Source organism: Myotis daubentonii, chromosome X, assembly GCF_963259705.1.
Source record: "Myotis daubentonii chromosome X, mMyoDau2.1, whole genome shotgun sequence".
Taxonomy (NCBI): Eukaryota; Metazoa; Chordata; class Mammalia; order Chiroptera; family Vespertilionidae; genus Myotis; species Myotis daubentonii.
In genome coordinates, this window is record NC_081861.1 from 88,408,991 (window position 1) to 88,429,525 (window position 20,535).

General features: G+C 40.9%; 1 pseudogene; it reads left to right on the top strand.

Annotated features, from left to right (window-relative positions):
- The first annotated feature begins 4,349 nt into the window (after positions 1–4,349).
- Positions 4,350–6,330, top strand: LOC132224960 (elongation factor 1-alpha 1-like; annotated as a pseudogene).
- Positions 6,331–20,535: the final 14,205 nt, after the last annotated feature.

Consider the following 20,535-nt stretch of genomic DNA (forward strand, 5'->3'; position numbering starts at 1 on the left):
CAATAATAGATACAGAGGCAGAGCTGCCTCAAACAGATTGTCAAACTGCAGCGGGAAGGCCGGGGAGGGTTGGGGGGCAGGAGGTAGGGGGGTAAGAGATCAACTAAAGGACTTGTATGCATGCATATAAGCATAACCAATGGACATAAGACACTGGGTGATAGGGGAGGCTAGGGGACTGTCTAGGGCGGGGGGATAAAATGGATACATATGTAATACCCTTTGTAATACTTTAAGCAATAAAAAAAAAGAATTCATATACACATCCTAGTAGAAACTCCACACATCAGACAAGCTTATTAATGGAAGATGCTCATAGAGGACAAAGGATTAAAGGCTGTAAAAAAAAAAAAAAGTCCCCTATTATGATTGTATTGTTGTCGATCTCTCCTGTGATATATTCCAGGAGTTTTTTTATGAATTTGCGTGCTCCTGCATTGGGTGCATATATGTTTACCAGGGTTATATCTTCTTGTTGTATTGATCCCTTATTATTATGAAGTGGCCTTCCTTATCTCTTGTTATGGCCTTCACTTTGAGGTCTATTTTGTCCGATATAAGTATTGCTACCCCAGCTTTCTTTTCCTTTCCATTTGCCTGAAAGATATTTTTCCATGCTTTCACTTTCAGTCTGTGTGAGTCCCTTCTAATGAGGTGGGTCTCTTGTAGACAGCAGATGTATGGGTCATGCTTTTTTATCCATTCAGCCACTTGATGTCTTTTGGTTGGAACATTTAGTCCGTTTACGTTTAAAGTTATTATTGAAAGGTACTTGTTTGTAGCCCTTTCTTTTTTGTGTGGCTGTTTTCTTTCTGAGCTTTTTATTTCTTCTTTTTACACAAGTGTGTTTAGCATTCCTTGCATTGCTGTCTTGGTGGTGAGAAACTCCCTAAGCCTTTTTTTTGTCTGTGAAGCTTCTTATTTCCCCTTCAAGTTTGAATGATAACCTTGCTGGATAGAGTATTCTTGGATTCAGTCCTTTGCTTTGCATCACTTTGTAAATTTCTGTCCATTCTTTTCTGGCCTGATGTGTTTCTGTTGAGAAATCATTTGATAATCTAATGGGAGATCCCTTGTATGTAACTTTCCATCTCTCTCTTGCAGCCTGTAAGATTCTCTCTTTGTCCTGAACGTTTGCCATGGTAATTATGATGTGTCTTGGTGTGGGTCTTTTCGGGTTCACCTTATTTGGGACTCTCTTGGCTTGTGGGACTTTTTTCTTCCCCACCTCAGGGAAGTTTTCTGATATTATTTCTTCGAATAGGTTTTCTAATCCTTGTTCATCTTTCTGTTGTTCTGGCACCCCTATTATTTGTATGTTGTTTCGTTTCATGTTGTCCCAAAGCTCCCTTATGCTCTCCTCTTGTCTTTTAATTTCTTTTTTCCAATTGCAGTACATTTTGGGTGCGTTTTGCTTCCCTGTCTTCTAATTCACTAATTCGGTCCTCTGCTTCTCCTAGTCTACTGTTGTTACTTTCAATGGTGTTTTTTATTGCAGCTATATCACTCTTCATTTCTTCTTGGGTCTTACTTAAGTTGTTGATTTTTTCATCTGTTTCTTCTAGCTTCTTCCATATGTTATTGATTTTTCATCTGTTTCGTCTTGCTTCTTGCATAGGTAGTTGACTTTTTCATCTGTTTCTTTTAGCTTCTTGCAGAGGTTGTTGATTTTTTCCTCCATCCGGTTTATGCACTCTAGGACCCTTATTCTGAATTCTTTTTCTGTCATGTTGCATGCCTCTGTATTACTTAGCTGCTTTTCTGGAGAGTCCTCCTTCTCTTTCCTTTGGGGGTTTCTTTGTCTACCCATGTTTGATCTCACTGACATATCTAGACATTGAGTCTTTCAGTGGCTGCTCACTGGGTGGCAGTGGCTCCTTGGGCTGTGGTTGCTCCTCGGGCGGTTGTGGTAGCAGCTGCTCCTCAGTTGGCAGCAGCTTCTCTGGTGGGTGCTGTTCACAGCTGTGGTGTCTCTTCTGACTGGTGGGGGGAGGCTTCACATACAGCTGCTGTTCCTCAGACAGAGGGTGTGGTGCTCAGGAGGCTGCTGTTGCCTGGGTCTGCTTTCCAGGGGAGTTCTGCCCTTCCCGGCTGCACACCGTCTCACCAGCTGAGTAATTTTGCCAATTCGGGGTGGGTGTTATTAGTTTCAGCTGCTCACTCCATTTGCTCTGGGGCACGACCTATGACACGTCCTCCTATATCGCCGCCATATTCCGTCTCCTGATGGCTCTTTTAACTTTGTCCCACAAATGCTCAATTGGATTGAGGTCTGGTGATTGTGGGGGCTACCTAAGCAAGGTAAATCTCCCTCACGTTCTTGAAACCACTCCTTCACAATACGAGCACCGTGGCATGGAGCATTGTCTTGTTGGAAGAAGCCATCTCCATTGGGATACGCCATCAACATGATAGGATGAACTTGATCAGCAATGATACTTAGGTATGTTGTGCTATTCATACGTTTATAATGACCTGGCCCTCTAGCAACTTCAGGGGGAAATTATCGCTAATTTGCCTACAAATGTCAGGTGATCATAATAATCTGGCCACTCAGTGTATACACTAGGTGTACCGGTTAATAATGGCGGATTTTGTAATAAAAGAAAACATGATAATTTCCAGAGAAACATCAAAAGTGCTTTATTCAAAGTAATGTCCATCCCTAGCTACACATTTCCCCCATCTTTCAGGTAATTTGTGGATACCGTCTCAATAGAACTTTTGTTTTGAGGCAAACCATTCAGAGACCCAATTTTCCACTTCTTCATACGTTTGAAGTGCTGCTCAGAAAGTGTGTGTGCCATTGATCAGAACAAGTGGTAATCTGAAGGAGCAAGGTCTGGTGAATATGGCGGGGGGGGGGGGTTAATACTTCCCAGGCAAGATCTTTTAATGTGTCTTTTACTGGTTTTGAAGTGGGTGATGGTGCATTATCATGAAGCAAAATTATTTGCTGTGTCTTATGGCCCATTCTGGTCATTTTATGATCAAAGAATGGTTCTAATTGATTATTTGTTGTTGGTAACTATCAGTATTAATGGTTGCACCTGGTTTTAGAAGTTCATAATACACCACACCTTCCTGATCCCACCAAACGCAGAGCATTGTCTTCTTTCCGAAGCGATTTGGCCTTGCAGTCGATGTTGACGGTTGACCTGGGTCAACCCATGATTTTGTGCATTTGGGATTCTCAAAATAAATCTACTTTTAATCACCAGTCACAATTCTATGCAAAAAAAGACTGTTTTTTGTGCCGTTGAAGCAACAATTTACTGATGACTTTTCAGTTTTCCATTTGTAGTTCAGTTGATGTGGCACCCATTTTCCTTCCTTTAAAATCTTTCCCATTGCTTGTAAACAATCAGAAATTGTTTGCTGAGCAACGTTTAATCTTTCTACAAGTTGTTTTGACACGCATCTTCATCCAATAATGCTTGTAATTGTTGGTCTTCAAACTTTTTCGGTTGACCTGAACGTTGTCTTTCACATCAAAATCATCACTTTTAAAGCGTTTAAACCAGTGTTTACAAGTATCTTGAGATGGAACATGTTCACCATAAGCTTCCCGAAGTATACAATAATTTTCTTCAAAATAAAGTAATAAATTAAGACTTCCCTCAAATGCTCTTTTTGGCACAAAATTTGACATTTTTAAGCATAAAAATATCTATGATGTTAACACCTTCAGCAAATTTGACATATGAAGTTTTGAAGCTTGCTGTCAATACAACAAAATAGCATACATATCAAATCGCATATATATCAACATATTTGTAACTCCATCTATGGAAAAAAATCCGCATTATTAACTGGTACACCTGGTAATCAAAACAGCATGGTACTGGCAGAGAAAGAGACACACAGAGCAATGGAACAGAATAGAGAGCCCAGCTATAAAACCACGTGTATAGGAATAGATAATTTTCGACAAAGGAGCCAGAAATACACAATGGAGTAAAGATAGTCTCTTCAATAAACGGTGCTGGGAAAACTGGAAAGCCACATGCAAATGAATGAAACTAAATTACAGTTTATACCCATGTACAAACATTTATTCAAAATGGATCAAATACCTAAATATAAGACCTGAGACTATAAGGAGGAAATATAGGAGAAAATATAGGTACCAAACTTATAGACCTTGATCATAGAGAACATTTTATGAACTTGACCCAAAGGCAAGGGAAGAAAAGGCGAAAATAAATGAAAAGAACTATATCAAACTAAAAAGCTTCTGCACAGCAAAATAAACTGAAAACAAAACAAAGAGACAGCCAACTAGATGGGAGATGATATTTGCAAACAGTAGCTCCAACAAAGGTTTAAATTTTAAAATATAGCTTTTTCGCAACGGGTTTGCCGCCAGAACACAGGTGTCGTGAAAACCACCAGTAACTCAAACCCAAGATGGGAAAGGAAAAGACTCACATCAACATCGTCGTCATTGGACACATAGATTCCGGCAAGTCTACCACTACTGGCCATCTGATCTATAAATGTGGCAGCATCAACAAAAGAACCACCGAGAAATTTGAGAAGGAGGCTGCTGAGATGGGGAAGGGCTCCTTCAAATATGCCTGGGTCTTGGATAAACTGAAAGCTGAACGCGAGCGAGGTGTCACCATTGATATCTCCCTGTGGAAATTCGAGACCAGCAAGTATTATGTGACCATCATTGATGCCCCAGGGCACAGAGACTTCATCAAAAACATGATTACAGGCACATCTCAGGCTGACTGTGCTGTCTTGATTGTTGCTGCTGGTGCTGGTGAATTTCAAGCAGGTAGCTCCAAGAATGGATAGACCGTGAGCATGCCCTTCTGGCCTACACACTGGGTGTGAAACAGCTGATTGTTGGTGTTAACAAAATGGAGTCCACTGAGCCACCCTACAGCCAGAAAAGCACAAGGAAGTTGTTAAAGAAGTCAGCACCTACATTAAGAAAATTGGCTACGACCCTGACACAGTAGCATTTGTGCCAATTTCTGGTTGGAATGGAGACAACATGCTGGAGCCAAGTGCTAATATGCCTTGGTTCAAGGGATGGAAGGTCACCCATAAAGATGGCAATGCCAGTGGAATTGCACTGCTTGAAGCTATGGATTGCATCTTGCCACCAACTCGTCCAGCTGACAAGCCCCTGTGTCTGCCCCTCCAGGATGTCTACAAAATTGGTGGTATTGGACTGTCCCTGTGGGCTGAATGGAGACTGGTGTTCTTAAGCCCGGCATGGTGGTCACCTTTGCTCCAGTCAACATTGCAACTGAAGTAAAGTCTGTTGAAATGCACCATGAAGCTTTGAGTGGAAGCTCTTCCTGGGGACCATGTGGGCTTCAACGTCAAGAACGTGTCTGTCAAAGATGTTCGCCGTGGCAATGTGACTGGTGACAGCAAAAATGATCCACCAGCCCTAGCTGGTTTTGCTCAGTAGATAGAGCATCGGTCTGCAGACTCAAAGGTCCCAGGTTCAATTCCGGTCAAGGGCACATGCCTGGGTTGCGGGCTCGATCCCCAGTGTGGGGGTGCAGGAGGCAGCCTATCAATGATTGTCTCTCATTATTGATGCTTCTGTCTCTCTCCTTCTCCCTTCCTCTCTTAAATCAATACAAATATATATTTAAAAAATTATCCACCAATGGAAGCAGCTGGCTTCACAGCTCAGGTGATTATCCTGAACCACTCAGGCCAGATCAGTGCTTGCTATGCGCCTGTGCTGGATTGTCACACTGCTCACATTCCTTGCAAATTTGCTGAGCTGAAGGAGAAGATTGATTGTCATTCTGGGAAGATGGCCCCAAGTTTTTGAAATCTGGTGGTGCTGCCATCGTCGATATGATTCCTGGCAAGCCCATGTGTGTTGATAGCTTCTGTGACTACCCTCCTCTGGGCCGTTTCGCTGTTCGTGACATGAGACAGATAGTTGCTGTGGGTGTCATCAAAGCAGTGGACAAGAAGGCAGCTGGAGCTGGCAAAGTCACCAAGTCTGCCCAGAAAGTTCAGAAGGCTAAACGAATATTATTACCAACACTTGCCACCCCAGTCTTTATCAGTGGTGTGAACGGTCTCAGAACTGTTTGTCTCAATTGGCCATTTAGGTTTAATAGTAAAATACTGGTTAATGATTACAATGCATCGTAAAACCTTCAGAAGAAAAGGAGAATGTTTTGTGGACCATTTGTGGTTCTTTTGTGTGTGTGGCAGTTTTTAAGTTATTAGTTTTTAAAATCAGTACTTTTTAATGGAAACAACATGGCCAAAAATCTGTCACAGAATTTTGAGACCCATTAAAATAACAAAGATTAATGAGAAAATAAATAAATAAATAAATTCTAAAATATATAAAGAACTCATAAAACTAACCACCAAACAAACAATCCAATCAAAAAGTGGGCAGAGGACCTTGAAGTACACCTCTCCCAAGAAGACATATGAATAGCCAATAGATCAGGAGTCCTCAAACTTTTTAAACAGGGGGCCAGTTCACTGTCCCTTAGACCGTTGGAGGGCCGGACTATAGTTAAAAAAAAAAAAACTATGAACAAATTCCTATGCACACCGCACATCCTTATTTTAAAGTAAAAAAACAAAACGGGAACAAATACAATATTTGTATTTGCATGTGGCCCGCGGGCCATAGTTTGAGAACCCCTGCAATAGATGTTCAACCTCACTAGCAATTAGGGAAATGCAAATCAAAACTACAATGAGATACCACTTTACTCCTGTTAAGGCGGTAATTGTCAACAAGATAAGCAATAACAAGTGTTGTAGAGGTTGTGGGAAAAAGGGAACCCACATTCACTGCTGGTGGGAACGTAGACTGATATAACCACTATGGAAAGTAGTGTGGTGAGTCCTCAAAAAATTAAGAATAGAGCTACCGTATGATCCCTTTCCTGGGTATATACCAGCAAAACTCGAAATCATGTATTTGCAAAGATATATGCACCCCTATGTTCATTGCAGCATTATTCATGGTGGCCAAGACACGGAAACAACCAAAGTGTCCCAAGATAGAGGACTGGATAAAGACCATGTGGTATATATACACAATGGAATAATAATCATAAGAAAAGATGAAATAGTGCCATTTGCAACAACATGGATGGACTTTGAGAACATTATGCTAAGTGAAATAAGTCAGTCAGAAAATGCTAAGAACCATATGATTTTATTCATGTGTGAGATATAAAGCTGAAACTCATGAACACAAACAGCAGTGTGGTGGTTGCCAGAGGGAAGGGGGTGGGGGGGGGGGGAGAAGGGGATCCTAAAAACTATTTTGAATATTTAAAAACTCAACTTGGAGGACTTACACTATCTAATTTTAAAACTCACTATAAAACTATAGTTATCAAGTTAGTGTGGTATTTGTTCTTCTGTGACTAGCATAAAGATAGATAAATGGAACAGAATTTAAAGTTCAAAAATAAATCCTAATATTTATGGTCAATTAATTTTCAACAAAGGCACCAAAGAAATTCAATGGTGAAAGGATAGTCTTTTTACATGTGGTGTGAGGACAATTAGATATCAACATGCAAAATCACAATCTTAGACCCTCACCTCACACTATACACATTAGTTAAACGAAAATGAATATGAGACTTAAATGTCAAAGCTACAACTATAAATCTGTTAGACGAAAACTTAGAAGGAAATCTTTATAATCATGTATTAGGCAATGATTTCTTAGAATTCCCCCTCTATTTCTCTTGCGCTCTTTTTTTTAAATATATTTTTTATTGATTAAAATATTACATATGTATCCTTATCCCCTCATTATCCCCTACCCCCTGCTCATGCCCTCACCCCCCTGTTGTCCATGTCCATTGGTTAGGCCTATATGCTTGCATATAAGTCCTTTGGTTGATCTCCCCCCCTCATCCCCACCCTCCCTTACCTTCCCTCCAAGGCCCGACAGTCCAATCAATGCCACTCTGTCTCTGGATCAGTCCTTGTTCATCAGTGTATGTTGATCATTATATTCCACAAGTGAGTGAGATCATGTGGTATTTTTTAAAAATTAATCTTTATTGTGGAATGTTACAGTTAATCCTTGAACAATGTGGGGGTCAAGGGAACCAATCCTGTGCAGTCAAAAATCTACATATAACTTTTGACTCCCCCAAATTTAACTACTAATAGCCTCCTATTGAACATAAGGAAGCCTTATTGATAACATAAACAGTAAATTAACATATACTTTGTATGTTTATATGTATTATATGCTGTATTCTTATAATAAAGTAAGATAAAATAAAGAAAATTTATTTAAAAAATCATGAGGAGCCCAGCTGGTGTGGCTCAGTGGTTGAATGTCAACCCATGAACAAGGAGGTCACAGTTTGAGTCCCAGTCAGGGCACATGCCCAGGTTGTGGGTTCAATCCCAAGTAGAGGGCATACAGGAGGCAGCCAATCAATGATTCTCTCGCATCATTGACGCTTCTATCCCTCTCTCCCTCTCCCTTCCTCTCTCTAAAATCAACTTTAAAAAAATACTCAAAACAAACAAACAAAAAACACAGAGCTATGAATAAATAAATAAATAAATAAATAAGAAAACAATGAGGAAATCAAGGACATCAAGGAAGAAATACAAAAGTTCCTGAAAATTAACACACAACAACTCAAAATCTAAGTAGCACAATAAAAGCAGTCTCAAGATGGAATTTCATAGTACTACAGGCCTACCTGAAAAAAACAAGAAAAATTTCTAATAAACTATCTAACCCTACAAGTTAAAGAATTAGAAAGAGAACAACAAGAAAAGCCCAAAGTAGGAGGAAAGAAATAATAATGATAAAAGTGGAAATAAATGACAGTAACTAAAAAAAATACAAAATATCAATGAAATTAAGAACTGATTCTTTGAAAAAATAAACAAGATTGATCAACATTTAGCCAGACTCATCAAGAAACAAAGAGAGAGGACCCAAATAAATAAAATCAGAAATGAAAGAGGTAAAGGAACAACTGACACCACAGAAATACAAAGGAATGTAAAAAAATACTGGGAACAATTATAGGCCAACAAGTTGGACAACCTGGATAAAACAGACAAATTACTAGAAAAGTACATTCTTCCAAAACTGAATCAGAAAGAATCAGAAAACCTGAATAGGCCAATAACAGCTGATGAAATTGAAGCAGTAATCATAAAACTCCCAGCAAACAAAATCCATGGTCTTGATGGCTTCACAGGGGTGTATTAACAAATATTCAAAGAAAAACTAACACATCTCTCCTCAAACTATTCCAAAATATCCAAAAGGAAGGAACACTTCTAAGCTCTTTTTATGAGGCCAGCAGTAGCCTAATTCCAAAACAAGATAAGGATAATACAACAAAAGAGAATTACAAGCCAATATCCCTGATGAACATTGACGCTAAAACCTCAAGAAAATATTAGCACATCTGAACCAGCAATGTATTAAGAAGATCATACACCATGACCAAGTGGGATTTATTCCAGGGATACAAGGCTGGTACAATATTCATAAATCAATAAATGTGATACACACCCAGTAGGTGTGGTTCAGAGGTTGAGCATCGACCTATGCACCAGGAGATCACTAGTTCAATTCCAGGTTATGGCACATGCCTGGGTCTCAGGCTCAATTCCTGGCAAGGGGCGGGCGTGCAGGAGGCAGCCAATCCTTGATATTTCCCTCTCATTGAGGTTTCTGTCTCTTGATCCTTATCCTTTCCTCTCTCTCTAAATATTAATAAAAACATATTTTTAAAAAGTAATAATAAATGTGATGCATCATATAAACAATTTGAAAGACAAAGATCACATGACTATACCAATACATGCAGAAAAAGCATTTGGCAAACTCCAGCACCCATTTTTCATAAAAACTCTCAGCAAAGTGGAAACACAGGGATAATACCTCAACATAATAAAGGCCATATGTGACAAACCTACAGCCAACATCATACTCAATGGACAAAAAATAAAACCATTTCCCCTAAGAACAGGAACAAGACAGGGATGTCTGCTTTCACCACTCTTATTCAACATAGTACTGAAAGCCCTAGGCACAGCTATCAGACAAGAAGAAAAAATAAAAGGCATCCAAATTGGAAAGGAGGAAGTATAACTGTCATTATTTGCAGATGACATGATGTTGTACAAAAAAACCCTAAAGACTCCACCAAAAAGCTACTAGATTTAATAAATCAATTTGGGAATGTAGCAGGACACAAAATTAACACTCAGAAATTGATGCATTTTACACACTAATAATGAACACTCAGAAAGAGATCCAAAAAAAAATCCCACTTACCATTGCAACAAAAAATTAAGATACCTACGAATAAACTTAACCAAGGAGGTAAAAGACTTGTACTTGGAAAACTATAGGACATTGAAAAAAAGAGATAGAGGAAGATATAAACAAGTGGAAGAATACACCATGTATATAGATTGGTTTAATTAGCATAATTAAAATGTCCATACTACCCAAAGCACTCTATACATTCAATTCAATCCCTATTAAAATACCAACAACATATTTCACATATCTATAACAAATATACCAAAAATCTACATGGAACCAAAAAGCCCCCAAATAGCCACAATAGCCTTGAAAAAGAAGAACAAAGTTGGAGGGGTCGCAATACTGGATATCAAGTTATAATACAAAGCCTCTGTAATAAAAACAGCCTGGTACTGCCACAAGAATAGGCATAAAGATCAATGGAACAGAACAAGAACCCAGAAATTGACCCAAACCACTATGCTCAATTAATATTTGATAAAGGAGGCAAGAGCATCCAATGGAGTCAAGACGGTCTCTTCCATTAATGGTGCTGGGAAAATTGAACAGATATATGCAAAAAATTGAAAGTAGACCACCAACTTACACCATACACAAGAATAAACTCAAAATGGATAAAAAGCTTAAATGTATAAGTCATGAAACTATAAAAATCCTAGAAGAAAATGTAGGGAGCAAAATCTCAGACATCTCACATAGCAGAATTTTCCCCAATTCATCACCTAAGCCCAGAGAAACAAAGGAAAAAATAAACAAATGGAACTACATCAGAATGAAAAGCTTCTGCACAGCAAAAGAAACCAGCATCAAAATGAAAAGAGAACCCACTGTATGGGAGAACATATTTGCCAATGCTACACCGGATAAGGGGTGAATTTCCAAAATATATAAAGTACTCGTATAACTCAACAAAAGGAAGTCAAACAATCCAATTAAAAAATGGGCAGAGGAGAGACAAGATGGCGGCGGAACAGGTGGATGCATCCCAAGGCTTGTGCCAGAGCAAATAGAATGAGCAGCTGAAACGAATAACATCCACCCCGAATTGGTGAAGGAGACTCAGCTGGTGAGACAGTTTGCAGCTGGGAAGGGCAGAGTTCCCCTGGAAAGGTAAAAACCATGGATCTGGGCAAGAAAGTTTGCCAGATCTCTGAGCCCAGAGGGTCAGAGGGAAACCGTGCGGCACCCAGCCAAGTCCCTTGGGACAGGCACAGCCTCTGACTGTGGAACGGAGATCCACAGGACTGTTGGCACTGGGGGATTTGAGATCTGGGTTCCATAATTATGTCAGACTGAGCCCAGAGGGGGCAGCCTGAAGGGCTGACCAGACCACGCAGTGCCGGTAATAGAGGTCCTCACAGAGACTCAGTCTTCCCCATTTCTGCGGCCGGCGTTTTTTTTTTTTGTTCCACTGAACCCTGTTCATAGGACAGTTCGGATACAGACACTCACCCATGCTGAGGGGCAGGACAAGGTGCGGACGAGTGGAATCTGGGGAGAGGCTGGGGAGAGAAGGGGGTCCAGGAGAGGTGGCAGCAAGTTGAGTGCTGACTCACGCCTGAGCCCAGGTTCTGGGCAGCCATTTTTCCCTGAGGACATAACCCCTCCCTCCTGTCTCCAAGCAAGGAATACAGCCACACCCAGATTCCACCCTGAATGGTAGAAAGGATTAAAAAAAATCTGATTACTCCCTGGGAGTTAACAGGGTCTGGCCTATAGAGAGGCCTTCAGTCCCAGCAACAGAAGAAAAAAAAATCACAGACATTCCAGAAAATTGGGATCTTAAGCCAGCCAAAGGAATGACATTTCAATTTTTCATTTTTATTTTTTTATTATTATTTTGTTAGCTCTTTTTTTTTCTTTTTTCTTTGTTTTCCTTTGTTGTTTGTTGCGTTATTTTCTACTTCTTTTGACATTATTTCTTCATCATTCAATTTTATTTTATTTTTACTTGCTATATTCTATTTTTATACCATTTTTTAATCAATTTTTTTGTAAATATATTATTTTGTTCCCCGTCTTTCTCTTCTTATCCACTCATCCCTTTTCTACTTCCTCTATACTTAATTGAGGTCCTCCCCATATTTATCCAATTCTTAACCTTATTTCCTGTATATCAGCTCATCCTCTACAGATTCTGTCCCCACCCTCTTTACTGGGTGTATGGTGTTTGTATTTGTTTGGTTTATCTATTGGTTCTGTGGTATTCTCTCTCTCTCTCTCTCTCTCTCTCTCTCTCTCTCTATATATATATATATATATATATATATATATATATATATATATATATTCCCCCTTTTCTTTTCTCTCTTATCTTTTTTTTTCTCTCTTAGATATCATTTGTGCTCTCTTTTCTCTCCCCTAATTCTCTTTTCTCAGGTGGTCACTTATATTGGGGTTATCAGTGTCGTGAGAACATTCATGCTTTGTTCCCTTTGGGTCATGTCTTGTTAAGGTGAATTTTATCCTGTCTGGCTAAAGTGCCAGAGAGCAAACCACATAACCAGACACCTGGAGAGGAAACTTCATTAACGAACAGGTCAATTACACCTTAGACCAGGGGTGGGCAAACTTTTTGACTCAAGGGCCACAATGGGTTCTTAAACTGGACCGGAGGGCTGGAACAAAAGCATGGATGGAGTGTTTGTGTGAACTAATATAAATTCAAAGTAAACATCATTACATAAAAGGGTATGGTCTTTTTTTTTTTTAGTTTTATTCATTTCAAACGTGCCGGATCTGGCCCACGGGCCGTAGTTTGCCCACGGCTGCCCTAGACACAGCTATAGAGGAAGGAAGAAGGTGGCAGTGAGGGAGCAAAAGAGGAGTGTGTGGTTGTCTGTGGTGTGTGGTTGTGTGGTTGTGTGGTGTGTGGTGTGTGTGTGTGTGTGGGAATGTGTGAATGAGGCACAGTTAGACCCCACAGGACCTTCGGGGGCAGGCTAACTGGGCTCACCTAACTAGGCAGCCTCTGCTACCATTGCAAACAGGACCAGGAGGCCAGCTCTTCTTCAGAGGCCTCGCCTTTTCAAAGAGGAGAGCTGATATGACTGAGAGCCCAGCCTCACCTCCACCCAGGGTGCCCTCAGGTAACACCTGGGACTCTACAGCCACTCCTTCCAGGGACCTGCTACCTCGGTTGTGGTCCCACAGTCACCGAGTCTCCAGCCACCCCGGGCGCAGGTTCCTGTGAGTTCTGAAGCACACTCCCCTCTGACCAGCCCAACGCTTTAGTCCAGTGAATTGCAACCACGTGAGCAGCATGCTCCTGTCCAAGGAGCATCAGCCCCGTGAGCTGCCTGCCCCAGGCCTAAGAGCAGCAGGCTCATGTGGCTTACCCCTGTCCAAGGAGCACCAGCTGTGTGAGCGGCCCACTCCCCGTCCAAGGAGCAGCAACCACGCGAGCAGCTCGACCCATCTGAGGAGCAACAGCTGCATGAGCAGTCTGCCAACATCTGAGGAGCGGCAGCCCTGCGCAGGCCACCCCCATCCGAGGAGCAGCAGCTGCACACACCCTGCACCAGTCCAAGGAGCAGCAGCTGCGCAAGCATCTTGCCCTCGTCCAAGCAGCAGCAGCCACATGAGCAGCCTGCCCTATCCGAGGAGCTGCAGCTGTGTGAACAGCCCGCCCCCATCTGAGGAGCAGCCCGTCCCCATTCGAGGAGCAGCAGCAGCCCACCCTGGTCCAAGGAGCAGCAGTCAGATGAGCAGACCGCCCACGTCCGAGAAGCGGCAGTCCTGCACAGCACGCACCGGTCTGTGGAGCAGAGCCACACAACCTGCACCTGTCCAATGAGCAGCAGCCAGGGGAGTGGCCCGTCCCCGTCTGAGGAGGAGCAGCCACACATGCAGCTCACTCCCATCTGAAGAGCAGCAGCCATTTGAGCAGCTCACCCGTGTCCGATGAGCAGCAGCCTTGCAATCAACCTGCCCATGTCAAAGGAGCAGTAGCCCCACAAGCAGCCCACCACATCAGAGGAACAACAGCAGTGTGCAGCCAGCCCCCATCCAAGGAACAGCAGCCACATGAGCAGTCCACCCCAATCCAAGGCGTAGCAACCACATGCACCCTGCCCCCATCCAAGGAACAGCAGCCTCGTGATCAGCACACCCTCTGTCTGAGGAACAGCAGCTGTACGTAAAGCCTCCCCCCACCAGCTGGAGGAGCCACCATGGCTGTGAACAGCACCCACCCGAGGAGCTGCTGCCAACTGAGGAGCAGCTGCAACCACAACCACCTGAGGAGCAACTGCAGCCCAAGGAGCCACTGCCACCTAAGGAGCAGCCTCTGAAAGACTCAACATCTAGATCTGTCGGTGAGATCAAACATGGGTAGACAAAGAAACCCCCAAATGAAATAAAAGGGGGAATCACCAGAAAAGTGGTTAAGTGAAACGGAGGCATGCAACACGTCAGAAAAAATTCAGAATAAGGGCCCTAGAGTGCATAAACCGGATTGGAGGAAAAAATCAACAACCTGCGCAAGAATCAAAAAGAAATTGATGAAAAAAAACAACTTACGTAAGAATACAGAAGAAATGGATGAAAAAACCAATAACTTATGTAAGAATCAAGAAGAAATGAAGAATGATCTAGCTGTAAAAAAAAACACCATGGAAATTTTCAAAAGTAGACTAGGAGAAGCAGAAGCACGAATTAGAGAATTAGAAGACAGGGAAGCAAAACACACCCAAACTGAACTGCAATTAAAGAAAAAAATTAAAAGACATGAGGAGAGCCTAAGGGAGCTATGGGATAACATGAAAGGAAGCAACATACAAATTATATGGGTGCCAGAACAACAGGAAGAGGGATAAGGATTAGAAAACCTATTTGAAGAAATAATGTCAGAAAAGTTCCCTGAGGTCACACAAGCCCAGAGAGTCCCAAACAAGATGAACCTGAAAAGACCCACACCAAGACACATCATAATTACCATGGCAAATGTTCAAGACAAAGAGAGAATCTTAAAGGCTGCAAGAGAGAGACAGAAAGTTACATACAAGGGATCTTCCATTAGATTATCAAGTGATTTCTCAACAGAAACACATCAGGACAGAAAAGAATGGAAGGAAATTTACAAAGTGAGGCAAAGCAAGGGACTGAATCCAAGAATTCTCTATCCAGCAAGGCTCTCATTCAAAATTGAAGGGAAAATAAGAATCTTCACAGACAAATAAAGGCTAATGAAGTTTATCACCACAAAGCCAGCAATGCAAGAAATGCTAAAGGGAATGCTGTAAAAAGAAGAAATAAAAAGCTAAGAAAGAAAACAGGCACAAAAAGTAGAAATGACTACAAACAAGTACCTTTCAATAATAACTTTATTTTTTATTTTTTTTAATTAAATCTTTATTGTTCAGATTATTACATTTGTTCCTCTTTTTTTTTCCCCCCATAACTCCCCTCCTCCCAGTTCCCGCCCCACCCTCCGGCCTCACTCCCCTCCCACTGTCCTCATCCATAGGTGCACGATTTTTGTTCAGTCTCTTCCCACATCTCCCACACCCCTTTCCCCCCCAAGAATAATCAGTCCATTCCCTTTCTATGTCCCTGATTCTATTATAATCAACAGTTCATTCTGTTCATCAGATTATTTATTCACTTCATTCTTAGATTCACTTGTTGATAGATGCATATTTGTTGTTCATAATTTGTATCTTTACCTTTTTCTTCCTCTTCCTCTTCTTAAAGGATACCTTTCAGCATTTCATATAATCCTGGTTTGGTGGTGATGAACTCCTTTAGCTTTTCCTTATCTGTGAAGCTCTTTATCTGACCTTCAATTCTGAATGATAGCTTTGCTGGATAAAGTAATCTTGGTTGTAGGTTCTTGGTATTCATCACTTTGAATATTTCTTGCCACTCCCTTCTGGCCTGCAAAGTTTCTGTTGAGAAATCAGCTGACAGTCGTATGGGTATTCCCTTGTAGGTAACTGAGTTTCTTTCTCTTGCTGTTTTCAAGAATCTCTCTTTATCTTTTGCTCTTGGCATTTTAATGATGATGTGTCTTGGTGTGGTCCTCTTTGGATTCCTTTTGTTTGGGGTTCTCCGCGCTTCTTGGACCTGTAAGTCCATTTCTTTCACCAGGTGGGGGAAGTTTTCTGTCATTATTTCTTCAAATAGGTTTTCAATATCTTGCTCTCTCTCATCTTCTGGCACCCCTATAATTCTGATGTTGGTATCCTTGAAGCTGTCCCAGAGGCTCCTTACACTATCCTCGCATTTTTGGATTCTTTTTTCATTTTGCTTTTCCGGTTGGATGTTTTTTGCTTCCTCGCATTTCAAATCATTGACTTGATTCTTGCGCTCCTCTGGTCTGCTGTCGGGCGTCTGTATAATATTCGTTATTTCAGTCCGTGTATGCTTAATTTCTAGTTGGTTCCCCAATATAAGATCGAGGGTCTTATTAGTTTTCGTGTAGATCTCATTAAGTTTATCGGCAGCTTCTAAACAGTTCTTGAGAGACCTTAAAAGTGTGGTTCTGAACTCTATATCTTCCTTTGACAATTTTGTTCTGTTTCTTTGTCTCGGCATTTTGTTATGCTTCCTTGGTGCACCCCCTAGTGGTCTTTGTTCGCAGTCTTATAGTTAAATCTTGATTGTTGTAGCTAATTCCAGGGAGGGTTTGACCTCCAGGCCAAGTGGCTATGAGAATCAGCTGTGTCAGCAGTGAGAGAACTTCTGTCCTCTAGGGAGGTGCTAATCTAGCCTTTGCCTGAGGCTATCCGGCAAATGCCTCTGTGAAGGGCTTGGGCAGGGCGGGTCGCACAGAATCAACAGGGTGGGCCGGAGAGAGCAGTTATGGCGGCTCTCAGTCCTGTCCCCAGGGGCTCTGCCCCTCTGAGTCCCAGCACCCGCTGCAAAGCTCGGAGACAAAGCTGCACTCGCTCTGACCAAAGCCAGACAGTCCCGCTTCTCCCGTTTGAGTCTGGGTCCCTAAAGACTCGCCCGAATCTGGTGCTCAGAGTCTGCGACTCCCTCCCGATTGAAAACAACAACCGCGCCCTCCGCCACCAGCCCGCTCCGCGCACTCCGCACCTCAGAATTTGACTTCAGCACTGCGCCTCCTCTGAGTGTCAGTGTGCGTTTCTCTTTCCTACTAGTTGTAGGACTTCCACTCAGCCAGCGTTCCAGTGGTTTTGGGTGATGTCCCTTCCGTTTTTTGGTTTCACTTTTGAAGTAGTTGTTCAAAGCAGCAAACTCCGGCGTTAACCTATGCCGCCATCTTGGTTTTTCTCAATAATAACTTTAAACGTAAATGGACTAAATGCTCCAATCAAAAGACATCATGTGGCTCAATGGATAAAAAAAAAAAAATGACCCATATATTTGCTGTCTACAGGAGAACCTCCTCAGAATTAAGGACTCACACAGTCTGAAAGTGAAGGGATGGAAAAATATCTTTCAGGAAAACGGAAATGAAAAAAAAAAAAAACTGGGGTAGCAATACTTATATCTGACAAAATAGACTTCAAAGTGAAGGCCATAAAAAGAGATAAGGAAGGCCACTTCATAATACTAAATGGATAGATACAACAAGAGGATATAACCCTGATAAACATATATTCATCCAACGCAGGAGCACCCATACACATAAAAAAAACTCCTGGAAGATATCAAGGGAGAGATTGACAACAACACAATCATAGTAGGGGACTTTAAATCACCAATGACACCACTGGATATATCCTCTAGACAAAAAAATTAGCAAAGAAACAGCAATCATAAATGACTCACTAGATCAGATGGACTTAATTGACATCTTCAGAACACTTCACCCGAAAGCCACAGAATATAAGTTCTTCTCAAGTGCACATGGGACATTTTAAAAAATAGACCACATATTGGGTCACAAGCAAAGTCTCCCCAAATTCAAGAAGATTGAAATTATAGCAAGCATATTCTCAGATCACAATGGCATAATATTGGAAATAAACTACAATAAAACAACCCAAAACACTCAAACACTTGGAAGCTGAATAGCGTGTTATTAAATATTGATTGGGTTACCAATAGGATCAAAGAAGAAATCAAAAACATCCTGAAAACTAATGACAATGAAAACAGAACAATCCAAAACCTATGGGACACAATGAAAGCAGTCCTGAGAGGGAAGTTTATAGCTCTACAGGCCTATCTCAACCAACAAGAAAAAATGGTAGTGAATCATCTAAATCTACATCTCTAAGAATTAGAAAGAGAGCAAAAAGAAACCCCCAGAGTGAGCAGAAGGAAGGAGATAATAAAGATTAGAGCAGAAATAAATGACATAGAGACCAAAAAAACAATACATAAAATCAATGAAACCAAGAGTTGGTTCTTTGAAAGGATAAACAAGATGGATGAACCTCTAGCCAGACTCACCAAGAAGCAAAGAGAGAAGACCCAAATAAACAACATCAGAAATGATAGAGGCGAAATAACAACGGACCCCACAGAAATACAAATGATCGTTTAAAAATACTATGAAAAACTCTACTCCAACAAACTAGACAACCTGGAGGAAATGGACACATTCCTAGAAATATACAACATTCCAAAACTCAATCAGGAAGCATCTAAAAATCTCAATAGGCTAATAACTGTGGAAGAAATTGAAGCAGTCATTAAAAAGCTCCCAGCAAACAAAAGCCCAGGGCGAGATGGCTTCACAGGGGAGTTTTTCCAAACATTCAAGGAAGAACTAAAACCTATCCTCCTCAGATTACTACAAAAAATTCAAGAGGAAGGAACACTTTTAAGCTCATTCTATGAATCCGGCATCACCCTCATACCAAAACCAGGTAAAGACAACACAATGAAAGAGAATTACAGGCCAATATCCCTCATGAACATAGATGCCAAAATCCTCAACAAAATCTTAGCAAATCAAATTCAGCAGTACATCAGAAAGATCATACACCATGACCAAGTAGGATTTATCCCAGGGATGCAAGGATGGTACAATATCCTCAAATCAATAAATGTGATACATCACATAAACAAATTGAAAGAAAAAACCCACATAGTCATATCAATTGATGCAAAAAAGCATTTGACAAAATCCAACAGCCTTTTTGATAAAAACTCTCAGTAAGGTGGGAATAGAAGGATCATACCTCAGCATAATAAAAGCCATATATGACAAACCCACAGCCAACATCATACTCAATGGACAAAAACTAAAACCATTTCCTCTAAGAACAGGAAGAAGACAGGGATGCCCACTCTCACCACTCCTTTTTGACATAGTACTGGAAGTATTAGCCATAGCAATTAGACAAGAAGAAGAAATAAAAGGCATCCAAATTGGAAAAGAAGAAGTAAAACTGTCCTTATTCGCAGATGATATGATATTGTACATGAAAAATCCTAAAGACTCCATCAAAAAACTATTAGACTTAATGAATGAATTCGGCAATGTAGCAGGATAGAAAATTAACGCCATGAAATCTATGGCATTTCTATAAACCAATAGTGAACTTACAGAAAGAGAGACTTAAAAAGCAATCCCATTTACCATCACACCAAAAAGTTAAGATACCTAGGAATAAACTTAACTAAAGAAGTAAATACCTCTACTCAGAAAACTCCAGGACGTTGAAAAAAGTGATCGTGGAAGACATAAACAGATGGAAGAACATACCGTGTTCGTGGATTGGTAGAATCAACATTATTAAAATGTCCATACTACCCAAGGCAATCTATAAATTCAACGCACTTCCCATTAAAATACCAACGGCATATTTCACAGACCTAGAACGAAATCTCCAAAAATTCATCTGGAATAAAAAAAGACCCCGAATAGTTGCCGCCATCTTGAGAAAGAAGAACAAAGTAGGTGGGATCTCAATACCAGATATCAAGATGTATTACAAAGCCACAGTTCTCAAAACTGCCTGGTACTGGCACAAGAACAGACATATAGATCAATGGAATAGAATAGAGAGCCCAGAAATCGACCCGAACCAATATGCTCAATTAATATTTGACAAAGGAGGCAAGAACATACAATGGAGCCAAGATAGTCTCTTCAATAAATGGTGCTGTGAAAATTGGACAGATATATGCAAAAAGATGAAACTAGACCACCAACTTACCCCATACACAAAAATAAACTCAAAATGGATAAAGGACTTAAAGGTAAGATGGGAAACCATAAAAAATACTAGAGGAATCCAAAGGCCACAAAATCTCAGACATATGCCGAAGCAATTTCTTTTTTATTTTATTTTTTTAAATTTTGCAAGCAGTAAGACACA